The 10,810-nt window shown below is 50.2% G+C and overlaps 1 long non-coding RNA gene across 1 annotated transcript; it reads left to right on the top strand.

Moving 5' to 3' along the window:
- Positions 1 to 503: 503 nt before the first annotated feature.
- LOC310918411 lies at positions 504 to 2,748 on the top strand. Its single transcript, XR_014591660.1, has 3 exons — positions 504 to 649; positions 1,437 to 1,643; positions 2,177 to 2,748. It is a non-coding gene; the product is annotated as an uncharacterized lncRNA (long non-coding RNA).
- The last annotated feature ends 8,062 nt before the right edge of the window (positions 2,749 to 10,810 follow it).

The following is a 10,810-nucleotide window of genomic DNA, read 5'->3' as shown; positions in this document are numbered from 1 at the left end:
CGCCCGGGAGGGATTTTCCACGGCGTGCGCGGACACGGGATGGGGGCTCCGCGGTGCCACGGCAGTGTTGGGACACGTCTCGGTGTATCCTGGAGTCCCTTGCGCAGCGGTTCGGTGTATACCAGCGGCATTTGCGCTACGCATGCCTCGGTATATCCCGGCAGTCTTTGCGGCACGGCGCCTCGGTATATCCCGGCAGTCTTTGCGGTACGGCGCCTCGGTATATCCCGGCAGCCTTTGCAGTACGGCGCCTCGGTATATCCCGGCAGTCTTTGCGCTACGCATGCCTCAGTATATCCCGGCAGTCTTTGCGGTACGGCGCCTCGGTATATCCCGGCAGCCTTTGCGGTACGGCGCCTCGGTATATCCCGGCAGTCTTTGCGGTACGGCGCCTCGATATATCCCAGCAGCCTTTGCGGTACGGCGCCTCGATATATCCCAGCAGCCTTTGCGGCATTAATGCCTCGGTGTATCCCGGCATGCCCCGCGCGTCATTTCCCGGCGCACGCGGCGGGAAATAGAGAAAACCCCGGGTTTGTGTCTCCCTGCACAAAACCCCGACCACGGCGCAGCCCGGGGGAATTTTCTGTGGCGTCTCCAGGTGTAGGGACACGGGCTGTGGGTTCAGCCGCGCCGCAGCCGGGTTCAGGTTAGTGGATTTAGTCAGGCGCCTGTGTTAGAAGCCGAACCCAGCCGAGTTTCCCCGAACGAGCCGCGCACAGTTCCGGGGCGGCCCCGGCCGGTGTCCGCCGTCACTGCCGCTTCCTCGGCGGGCCATTCAAGGCGGTGTCGGGGCCGCTGCCGATCCCCCGGCGGGCGGGCGGGACACGCTGGCGCTGTGCCCGGAGCCGGAGCACTCGCTGTCGGCGCTGGAGCCGAGCCGGGGTTCCCGGGGAAGGCGGCAGGAGAAGCCGGTAAAACGCCCGGAGTGCTCGTGTGGCCCCGAGAACCCCCAGAACATTACTTTGTGGGGGGGCTGTGCCAGCCGCTTATGCCCTAATGGAGAGGGATTTCTCACAAGGACACGCAGTGATGGACAAGGGGAACGGCTTCATCAGGATGAAGGGAGGCCGGTTTAGATTAAATATCAGGAAGGAATTGTTCCCTGTGAGGGTGGCGGGGCCCTGGCACAGGTTCCCCAGAGAAGCTGTGGCTGCCCCTGGATCTGGTGGAAGGTGTCCGTGCCGTGGCTGGGGCTGGAATGGGATGAGCTTTCCCTTCCACAATTCAGTGATTCTGGTGGTCTGGCTGAGATCAGTCAGCCTGAGGAGCTGTTGCAATTTCAGGCTGAAAGTTGAGTTCTTGTAACTTATACTGCGTAAAGCAAGAAGGAATGCTTAAAAAAATTCTAATGCATGATTTTTTAAATATAAAAAGCATGGAGAGAGGTGCTTCCTTTTATTTTCTTCTGATTCAATTGTATTTCTCACTTACAGCACAGTAGAAACCCTGTTCTGCTCTGGCTGCTGAAGGACACTGCAGCATCTCCAGGTGCACCTGAAGGCATCTCGACTCCAAGAGAGATTTGTTCTGTTTCCGCATTGACTCTGTTGAAAGGTGAACACAGAATGTCCATGGGTCACCCTGCCAGCTCCACTTGGCTCAGCAGGCATCGCAGGGAGGGCCCTCCTGTCATCTCTCTGGTGAGTCTGGAGGTGGGTTTTTCTGCTGCTCTGTCCCAGAGGGGTTTTCTGTATTGCTGCTGTTGGCATCGTAGTGCTGAGTTGTGAGGAACATTACCTGGGTAAGGCAAATACTAGAAAAAAAAAAAAACCCAAACAAAACAACCGTGTCTGCCTTTTGTATGAGAAATTGCATAAGACCTTCCATTACTCCAGTGTCACTTGGGAGGCAGTTTCTGCTCTAACAAGCTTTTGAATACTGCTCAACAGCAATAGACCTCATTCCGGGTGTTTGAAGGTGAGAGAAGAGATGGTCCATCCTAGGAGCCTAATTTTGGAATGCTTTATGGAACTGGCTGAGCAGCTTTTACCTCTGGGGTTTCCATAGTCTGCCCTTGGCAGGTGCAGCCTGTGCTTCAACCTGGAGCCCTCAGTCCGCAGGGAAATGGACCTTTGGGGAAGTTCTTACAGCTCTGCTTAATGTTTTATGGATGTTGATGATTTTCTGGAGGTAGGCTGTCCACTCTGACCCATTTTCTTCTCTCTCCTTGCAGACTGAACCTGCGAAAGGCTGAGGTGAGACCAGGATCTGCAAAATCTCTGAGTCTGTCTTGCTGAGGCTGAAGCCATGTTTGCTGTCAACAGTGACATTGTGGAAGAGGCTAAAGACTGAAAACTTTATTGCATGCCTGCTCTGAGTCTTTTATTTATACTTAAGAGAGGACTTTTCTCTGCACTCATACTCAGCTGTCACTCTGAGTATACCCCAGGGGCTCCAGGGGAGCAGGACATGCAACCTGGAGCACAGTACAAAGCTGGGGATGCTCTGAGCAGGACACAGGTTAGCAGTGACCCCTCAGCACACACTGACAGGTGTCCTTAGCCCACCCCAGGGGTGCCAGGAGCTGGGTTCCCTGGAAATGACACCTAGGACAAGTATTCAGCTGCTGTCTGAGCGGGCTGGAAGGGACTGACACTGACCCTGTGGGACTGCACAGCTGTGAGCACATCACCCACCAAAGACAAATAGAGGAGCTCCTGACAGGTACCGCCCCCCAGGCAGCCCACAGCCGCTCCAGGGACCAGCACTTGTCCTGGGACACCTGGGCAAAGCACGTGCGCAGTACAGGCCAGGTCTGCACAAACTAGGTGTGTGTTTGACAGCTGGAACAGGGAGAGGCTTGCTTTTTATTACTGACTTTTCAGAGGATGAAGGTTTTTTGAGTTCTTATGTTTACTGTTTTGTTCCTCAGTAACGCCTCGGCGATGCATTCCAGGGAACAATTGGTGCCCGTCCGGGAAAGACTTTGTCGGTAGGGCCAGGTAGTGCTACCGAAGATGTACGTCAGCTTTATGCTGAGAAGTGAGAAATCCAGAAGAAAACAGCCAGGTTCTTTTTGCTGATGACACCTGTATAGATGTGTCTTGTGTTCCTTTCTTGTTCTGTGTGCTCCCTCTCCCACTTTCTTTCACTCTGTCTTGTTCTTCTTTTTCTTGTAAGGAACGAATCCTCAATATTTATTTAACAAATGTTGCTCAATCCCTCTCCCTGTTCTGTCCTGCTTTTTGTCTCCCTCCCTCACTCCTCACATCTTTGTCTCCCTTCTTCATTCCTCTTTTCCCTTTGTCCCGCACCGTGACTCTTTCTTTGTCCCTCTCGTCGTCCTTTTGCCCGTACCCGTCCACACCTGTTGCCCAGTCCTCCACACTCATTGTACCCTTCTCTCCATAAGCCTCCCCCCTTCTGGCCACACCTCTCCGTCTCCATCCCTGCGCTGTGCCTCGGCCGTCTTCCCCCCCACCAGCACCTGCCGTGGTCGTTTCCTCTCCGGTTCCTCGTTTCCCTCTTTGTCGCCGTATGCCTCTGTCCTTGCCATGTGTCTGGCACTCTGTCTTTTTCTCAGTCTTTTTCCATGCCTCACTCCCATTCCTTTTTTATTCTCCGTGGCTCTGTGGTACTCCTCGTGCCACTTTCCCACAGGAAATCTGGGATCCTTGTGTCCCATTTGCTATTTCTGTTCTTTTTAAATCCCTCTCTGCCCTGCTGGCCATCTCAAGTTTTTTGTTTGGTGTTTTTTTTTTAAAGTTTCATCCTGCACCCTGATCTTAATCCACCCCCCCCCGCCCCCGTCTTCTCTGCTGCCAATCCTTTGTGTCTCTTGCTTGTGACTGCAGGGGTAAGGAGGGACTGCAACCCTTCTGGGGGCTGTCCCTCTTTCTTGTTGCAGCAAAGTCCCTTTTTGGGGGGGATGTACACTCGGAAAGGGCTGGAATAAAGCACCGTGCTGCTGTCCAGGGCAGTTTGACTCATTCTGTGCCTTCTTTGGGGGTGAGGAAAAAAAGCTGAGGGGGAGGGGGTGGAGACCTGGGGGCTCTGATGTCATTTGGGGCAGCATTTGGGACCAAGAGGGAGCCACTTGGCAGTGGAGGAGCAGGTGAGCGAGGAATGAGGAGGGGTCATGCTGGGTGCCCTCCCCCGGAGGATCCGAAAGCTGCCAGAAAATTCACAGGCACGAGTGGTTGTAGAATACTAAAACCTGTTAAATTTTTTTTGTTTTTATAGATATTGTCAAAAATAGGAGCTTATCTCTAAATTCTTTCAGAAAGAAACCTTCTCTCTATCCACTCTATTGCATACAGAAATGTAGGAAACTCTGACCAGAGATGGGTAATAGTTTTGAAAATAATGCCTATTGGTTTTGTGTAGGAATGATCCCATCAAGTGCTTTGAAACCATAAGAACAGATGCTGAGGCTGAAGGGAATAAAATAGGCTCTCTGGCAAATTTTGCCTCCGTTCTCCGCCCAGCCCCAAAGCTCGCCGCAGTTCCTGGCCGAGCTCGGTGGCAGTGTCGCCACCTCGTGGACAGAGAGCAGTACTGCTGCCCCACGACTTGGAATCAGTTTTACTTCCGCTTGTGAAATCACAGTTCTCGTCTGACATCAGCCGTTCTAGGAAGTAAAGGTGTAGGTGGCCTTGGCATCCCTTAAGCCCTCTCGTCAACTTACTCTGAAACATTCGGGTGCCAGTTATTCTGGCTCTTGAACAGAGGTACCTTTTCCTTACATGTGGCATAGTTTGGATTCTGCTTCCTAAAATTTCTAGTGTTTCAGGTTTTACCACAGAGACCATCTGCCAGGATGTAGCTCTTTGTGAATCACGGCACTCCCGGGTGTATATTTTGAACTCCTTTCGAATGTCAGGTTTGAAGTATTTCTTACCTCAGGAAAACAGGAGTCTTTTGCATCTACGTATCAGGTGTTGAACTTTTGCATTTCTTGAATTGTGCATGTCACAGAATTCCTCCCGGATGACAGCTGCCAGCAACTATGGCTCTTCTCGGTCACGGAGTTCAGGGGCTGTCTCCAAAGCCACCTACAGACACCGCAATGGAAATCTTTATTTACTGTGTAAAATAATCACTCTGAGGCATCAGCCAGGGTCTAAATTCTACCTTTCAAAAACACCAACATTACATGAGTTCTTTCAGATTAAAGCTTCCGTGGAGTCAGGTCTGCCCAGCCCTCCAGTGTCACGCACCTCCCACGAACTGGTCTCGCCAGGACGGCTCGCTGACTTTTTCATCATGGGGAAAGAAGCTCCCATTTGGAGTCAGAAGCCTCGTGTGTCCTGTGGGGTTCCCCTCCTAAAACTGCAAATTTTGCAGGATTTCTTATGGTAGAAGTTTTCTGGGAGCTATGCCTCTGGCTGGATTTCGGCTCCTGTGACCGTCACGTGAAGCGACCTCGAGACCCTAGAGTGTGTGAATTTCCTCACCATTGAAAAGACATATCGTTCGCATCTGGGAGCCACGGTGTGAAAGCGGGTGTCACCTCTTAAATTTGCCAATATCACAAGAGTTTTTCTAAATGAATGGTGCTGAGAACACAAGCTCTGGCCAGCTTTGGCCTTAGAGTTGCCTCCTCTAAATGGCTCTTTAGACACTAGGTTGGAAAGTTCCTAAATATGCCAAATAGCCCTTGTTTACAGCCAGGAGCCCAGATCTGACCTTGGGATTACATGTCTTAAAATTCAGATCATCAGAGGATTTCCCCCAGGTGAAGCCCGCTAGGGACAGCTTTCTCGCTGGCCTTAGGTATTCGGAAGGCTACTTCAAGCCCCCTAGAAATCCAATCAGAAATCTTTCCTACCTGTGGAATCCAGCCACTTTTCTACTCAGGTGCTGTTGTAGAAAACCAGGAATATGCTTATCAAAATTGCCAACGTCAGACAATTTTTCCTGGACCGGGACTGGCAGATGGTACACCGCCGTTGTCGAGACAGCCACAACACCCCGAGTGCTTCTTTAAAACCTCAGAAGGCTTCAGGCATCAGCACCTTGTTATCTAGAAGTCTTTTATATCTCTTCTATGTAGCCTCCCATGAGCAGATCCACACAGCTCTGGCTCTTTGTCTTTTTTCTCTCCTCCTTCTGCAGTTCCAGCTCGCTCTTTCCCATCTCTAGCATGGCCACCTAACCCCGTCCGTCCCTCGTGTGCCCTGCAGTCCCCTCCTCCTCGCGGCACGGCCGGCAGACTCCAACTGTCCGTCTACCAGGTAAGTCACTCTTTTATCGCACCCATAACTGTGAGGGCAAGGCTGGTCTCACTCTTGACTAATTAACATAGCTGCAATATATCAGAGGCAAGACTGCCTTTACCCCGTCTCTATCTGTCTCCCCACCGTACACCTCCGGGTGGCCTCAGATTCTCATTTCCTCTCTATCCCCAAGCCCCCGAGGGGCTCACAACATCAGTTTATCAGGAGAGTCCACGAGGCACATTATGTTACAACTCGTGCACCTGGCAGGGGAGTAATTTTCTGTTCAGAATCATCCCTATCCCAGCAGACCAGAACATTCGGTGCTCCATTAAGTCTTGGCAAAGTTTTAGGGACCTCATGACCTCCAGGGATACCATAGATGTCGTCAGGTCCCTCTAGCAGGCCATTGGAGGTTTCTGAGTGGTATTCCAGGGCCTAGGAGGACTTAGGAGGTCCTACAAACTTTTCAGGGGCCTCTAGAAGCCGCCGAAGCCACAGTCACCTTCTTTAAATCCTGACCGGCCTGCTTCAGAACACCTAAACTATTTCCACCAGCTCCTAAAAAGCTTAAGCATCCCAGACCTGGTCCTAAAACCACTGAAATTATCCCAGCAACTGCACGTCCTTCCCAAATCTTTCTAAATCACCCCTGGACCCAAGGGACAGCTGTTTTCCATGGCATGGACACCCCACAGCCCTCAAGCTTCAGAGGCAGACACCAGGCTGTGCAGCGAAGCCAATGACCTCCAGGACTTTTCTTTACCTCTCCCCAGCCATCCAAGTTCAAGCAGTTCCAGGTGTGACTTGCAAGGATTACAAGGCACTGGGTCCCCCAGGGGTCATTTTTAAGGGGTTACCTCTGCCTGCCCGTACCGGGAACCAGTAGGTGAGAGAGAATTCTGCTCTCCAGCTAACTCTTTTCTGTCCCTAGCACACCTGCCTATCCCCTTCTGTCCCTCATACAGTAGCTTATGTCATTTTTCCCTCAACAGACCTCCCGTCCTTTCCTCCGCACAGCACGGCTAGCAGACTCCCACTGACCCCCCTCCCAGCTAACTCACTCTTTATCACACCCATACCTGGGAGGGCTAGACTGTTCCCACTCTTTGATAATTAACATAGCTGCAGTGTAGCAGAGCTAGGATTGCCTTTAGCATTACCTCTAGTTATCTTCCCACAGGAAAACTCTTCTTTTGCCAATATTTTAGGGGACTAAAGCAAAGGGGAGAAGCCTTTTATTGCCCATTGTGTCAGTTTAAGCGGGGTATCTTCCCCCTTTCCTCAGTTTAATGGGTTCAGTTAGAGGAAGGTATCCATTTTCAGCATTTTAAAACAGCATTTCAGGGCACTTTTACCCACAGCCTGGTCCCAAATATCTCAGACGGGAGCGAGCCCAGCACATAATGCTGCCTGGGAGTCTGTTATTATTTCTTATTTTTTTTCTATAATGTAGATACAACTAAGGGGACCCTAATTAAAAGTCCTAGTGAGATTTATACCATTCTTATTGGCATTAATCTTCTCTCTCCTATTTAGTCACATGTGGAGTACTACTTAGTAATCACTTAAGAATAATAACACAAGTCAGCAACAAGTTATCCAATTTATCTAACTACCTTACCAAAACACAAAGCTTTCTTTTTCACCCATTTTCTGCCCTTTTGCTTAAGGTTGTTCCAGCAAAAAAGAAAGCACTATTATTTTTCTGATGTGTTTATCACTACATGGGGCCCCTTACTCACCTGGAATTTAAGTCAGAGGAGCCAAGCAACAACAGCCTTTCCCAGGGCTTTTATACCCAGTGGGATTTGTCTCCTCCCTTTTCCCAGGGAATTGTGGGAAAGGGAGGCGGCCCCCCCAACAGGGGTATATAAACCCCAGCTTTTGCTAAGGGCTTCATTCCCTCCTGGGGATCAGCTGGGATAAGAGCTCTCCTCTCTTTTCAGTGAAGAGGCTCTTTTGGTTTATCTCAGCTTATTTCAGTAGGTGCTTTTGGGCACCTGCAAGTGAGGGAGGCTTTGAAGACTCCATGAAGAAGACACTATTGAATACAGGGAGTATTTAAGTTTAGGGGTTTGGGTTGTGTGTTCAGGGGTGGTAAGGTGCTTTTGTAACTTCTGGGTTTGTTTTTCTTTTTTTTTTTTAGGAGGAGTGCAGCTCCTGAAATTCCAGGTTGTGTCAAGTATGATACTTCAGATTCTTTCAGCAGATTCGTTGCCACAAAAGGGTTTGTGTCAAAGGTGATGTTTGTGATCAAGGCTTCTAATAGGTAAGTCAAGGATTGTGAGCTGGGTACCCGGTTAGGAATTACAGTTCGGGGATTTTGAAGGCCACAAAGTGAGAAAGGGTGTTCACTTGAGGGCCTCCCCCAGGGCTTTTTCACAAGAAACAGCAGGTTCATTGATGTGTCTTACAGCACATCCACCATGCTCACAGAAGTGCTGTGCAATTTTGCCCTTCACTAACCTGGGTATCAAACATTCTAACAGCCCTAGCCTTCAATGTGGGGTGAAGCCACAGACTCCAGGGCCCAGGCACACTTGGCAGAGGGCAAGTAGCCCCCTCATGGGGGTTTGACCCATGTGCCACTAAATTTGTACATTGGTCTTGGTTTTCTTTTTTGTATCTGATTGAGGCTAAGTGGCGAGCGTGAGGTCTTCTGAGGCAGACTCATTTCAGCTCCAAAGTGGATTCACGTCAAAGATAAGTCAGGGGCCACAGCCTGGAGATATAATGATAGGACCACATTGTGGTGTAAGTCTAAGAATTTATTGTCATTTGTGTGTCTTAGGTGGTCCAATCCTATTACACTGAGACCCCCTCATCAACCGGCCAACAGACCCAGTTGGCTTCTCTCATGACCCCTCTGAAAGCGTTCAGGGACTGTCTGAAGAAGCCTTATTCTTTCCCTTTTGAAGGTGTCATTTGGGTAGACTTTGGTAACAGCCAAGGCATTGGGGTGAGTTGGGGAGGTAGGGAGAAGGAGTGAGGGTCCTCTCAAGTATCAGCAACGCCACATTACTTTGTCTGCTCTTAAACTCAGGTATACCTTGTGATCTTGGTGACAGCCTCTGAACTTGACTGAAGTGTGTGGCCTGAGGACCCGGGTGTTCTTAGGAGATGGTGAGTAGCAGAATTGTTGGGTTTTGGTCAATGTGCTGCTAAGAGCATGCAGTGATGATTGCTTTTATTTATTGTAGCTGACTACGGAAGAACAGCCGGGTGATAGCAGGAATTTCACTGGGGGAACAGCATCCATCTTTCGCACTGGATGGGACTTTGCATCTCCAGCTGTCTGAGAGATAAGTAGAGGGCTGTGAGCCACAGAGGGGATGGGAGCAGGGTGCTGGGTTGGCTTCTGGCCGAGAGGGGTTTTTGAGTCGGCTTTGGAGACAGGGCTGTCCAAGAAGTGGCCCCTTTAGGCTGCATAAAGGGAAAGTCTCACTTTTGATGTCAATGCTGAGGTGTGCAGGGCAGAGCAGTCCCGGTGGTTGTTGTGTCACTTGTTTGTTGTGCGCTCAGTGTTTCATGTCCTTTCCCTTAGCCCTTCAAGGGGTGTGTCAAAAACCCTGACATTGTTCTGAGCATCTCCGGTCCCTCCTTTCCTCGGCCAGGTGCTGATACCATTGAACAGTTTACTTGAGAGCTCAGGTGGGCATGGGGATTGTATCTCTCTTCAGAAGCATCCAGACCGATGCCTTTCCAGATCTTGTTCTGAGCTGTATCGACAGCCGTGCACCGCAACGATCCATTCCGGCGGATTAGGTCTTGCAAGACTGCAAAGTGAGGTAGAAGATTCCAACTGGAGTGTTCTCGGACGTCCATCTTTGCGATTTTTTGGGACAAGTCATCCTGTTGGCTTCATCTTCTTCCTGCAGGGCTTTCTGAGCCTGGTCAGCTCTCCATTAGTCTTTACATCGGTCATCTCATTCTGAGTTCTCATGGTCGTTCTTCTGGCTCAGAGTTTTTTGTCCTTGTTGTGTCTCCTTGTTTGTTGTCTCTTGTGTCACAGGTGTTGCTGGTATTTGGCCCGGAGCTGCTCTGCCCTGCCGCCCAGATGGGTGTAGGGGTAGTAGAACAAGGCCTGGGGACTTGAAATTTGAGTTGTAGGGTCCATTGGATTCTCGGTGCTATCTGTAGATTGACAGAAGATGCCTGGAGCTGTCAAGTTATCCTGCAGCACTTTGACTTTTGTCCTAACTTTCTTTCAGGTGGAGATGGCTTAAATCAGATGAATTAAAAGCAGATCTCTCTGTATTGGTGGAGTCCGTAGCTCTGAGAAGGTGAGTCTTAGTTGGAGTTTGCAGGGGAGGAGTAAATGGTGGCTATGTTACAGCACTGCTCTTTGTTTTTGTTTTTAGGAGGTAAAGCAGGATATCGCCAGTCAATCTAAGGAGGGCGAGGTGAGCAGTGACCGGTGGATGGGAGGAGTTGTTATTGCTGTGGTGTCAATTTCTGGTGCCACTCTAAGCCTCTATTATTGTGTGTTTTAGGCAGTGCACTCTCATTGTGCTGAACTCCCCCCACCAATGAGATGATGGGCCTGGGTGTGAGCCCTCTGGAAGCAATACAGGACGCTGTGATGAAGCCTTGATCTTCTCCATTTGAAGGTGCTTTTCCTGGTAGGATTTGCTAACAGCTGAGGA

Source organism: Zosterops lateralis (genome assembly GCF_965231275.1).
Source record: "Zosterops lateralis genome assembly, chromosome: 23".
NCBI classification, from domain to species: domain Eukaryota; kingdom Metazoa; phylum Chordata; class Aves; order Passeriformes; family Zosteropidae; genus Zosterops; species Zosterops lateralis.
This window is presented reverse-complemented; position numbering and strand designations above follow the sequence as displayed.